Genomic DNA, 2,125 nt, shown 5'->3' on the forward strand with positions numbered 1-2,125 from the left:
TCAGGAGATCAGAGGTCAGAAGGAAAGAAAGGTCTGAGTACTTATCCCCCAGCTCCCTCCCTGCTGAGTTACTTTGTAAGGATACTTCCCTCCACCAAAGTTCTTAGCTCGTATCAAACAGCACCCTCAATTCAGCTGCCCTCTTCAGATTCTGGTGATCATTCTCTCTCTTATTTTTTCATGACTTTGGCTAGTAATGATGCCCACTGTTGCTAGCCCAGGGGGAGTTTGTATCCCTTGTTGGTTCCCCAAACCCTCACACATTTTGTAAATAGTTCCTTTTTAAAACACACTGGAAATTATCTAGTCTGAGCGTGCTATTTCCTGCCAGGACTCTAACTGACAGAGAAAGAAGCAAGAAATAGTTTGACAGCAACATTAGTATGTCCCAGGCATTCTCCTAAACAGTATATACATTAACTCATTTAATGCCCACAGCAACTCTATGAAGTAGCTCTCCTTTACAAATATGGAATCTGAGGTATAGAGAAATTAAATAGTTTTCCCAAAGTCACTAGTAAGGCGCTAAACCATAATTCAAATCCATAGTCTATTTCCAGAGTCTGTGTTCTTAACCACTGTACTCCTCTGATGAGGTAAGAGCTGATGTTGTAAGTTGAAGCAATGGCAGTGGAACGGAGAAGAATGGAATGGTTTAAGAGATATTATTGCTAATCTCAGCATAATGTGGAATCTTAGTTGGGATCAAAAGACAATATAAGTGCTTTGGTTTAAGAATGTTTATAATTTGTATCTTACTACCTGGGTGATCTTGAATAAGTCACTTTGTCTTTCCAGGTTTCAGTTTCTTCATCTGTAAAATGGGACCAATAATACTCCATGGGGTGGCTTTAAGAATTAAACAAAGTATTGGAAGTCCCAGCCAGAACAGTTAGGCAAGAAAAAGAAACAAAATCCATCTAAATCAAAAAGGGAAAAGTAGGGCGCCTGGGTGGCTCAGTGGGTTAAGTGTCTGCTTTCGGCTTTGGTCCATGATCTCGGGGTCCTGAGGCTGAGTCCCGCATAGGGCTCCCTGCTGGGGAGAAAGCCTGCTTCTCCCTCTGCCTCCGCCCGTCCCCCTGTTTGTGTGCATGCCCTCTCTCTGTCAAATAAATAAATAAAAGTACTTTTCTAAAAAAACAAAAAAACAAAAAGGAAAAAGTAAAACTATCTTCATTTGCAGAGAGAGAGGGACAATCCACCAAGAAACTGTGAGACTAATAAAACAAATTCAGTAAAGCTACAGGACACAAAATCAATTTGCATTTCTAAACACTAATAATGAGCTATCAGAAAGAGAAATCAAGAAAACAATCCCATTTATCATTGCAACAAAAAGAATACGATACCAAGGAATAATTTAACCAAGGAAATGAAAGACCTGTACAGTGAAAAAAAAATATCATATGTTGATAAAAGAAACTGAAGAAGACACAAATAAATGGAAAGATATTTCATGCTCATGGATTAGAAGAATTAATGTTGTTAAAATGTCCCTATGGCCCAAAGTAGTTTATAGCTGCAAGGAAATCCCTATCAAAATTCCAAAGGCATTTTTCATAGAAATAGTAACAAACTATAGAAATGATCCCTGAAAGTATAGTCTTCATTTTTCATAGAAATAGAACAAGTAATCCTAAAATTTGTTTGGCACCAGAGAAGACCCTAAATAGCCAAAGCAATCTTGAGAAAGAAGAGCAAATCTGAAAACACCTTCTGACTTCAAACTATATTACACAGCCATAGTAATTAAAATAGTATTATATTGACATTAACAAAAGACACATAGATCAATAGAACAGAATAAAGAGTTCAGAAATAAACCAACACATACATGGTCAGTTAATTTATAAAAGAGCAAGAATATACAATGGGGAAAGGATAGTCTCTTCAATAAATGGTGCTGGAAAAACTAAACGACCACATGCAAAAGAATGAAACTGGATCTTATACTATACCATTTAAAAAAAACCTGAAAATATTTTTTTAAAGATTTTATTTATTTATTTATTTATTTGACACACAGAGAGAGAGAGATCACAAGTAGGCAGAGTAGCTGCCAGAGAGAGAGGGGGAAGCAGGCTCCTTGCTGAGCAGACAGCCTGATCCGGGACTCGATCCCAGG

At 37.5% G+C, this 2,125-nt stretch overlaps 1 pseudogene; it reads right to left on the bottom strand.

The window, feature by feature from the left end:
• Window positions 1-1,529: 1,529 nt before the first annotated feature.
• LOC116859151 lies at window positions 1,530-1,607 on the bottom strand (annotated as a pseudogene).
• Between the last annotated feature and the right edge of the window lie 518 nt (window positions 1,608-2,125).

This window comes from Lontra canadensis, unplaced genomic scaffold (assembly GCF_010015895.1).
Source record: "Lontra canadensis isolate GAN:19392208 unplaced genomic scaffold, GSC_riverotter_1.0 scaffold148, whole genome shotgun sequence".
Classification (NCBI taxonomy): Eukaryota; Metazoa; Chordata; class Mammalia; order Carnivora; family Mustelidae; genus Lontra; species Lontra canadensis.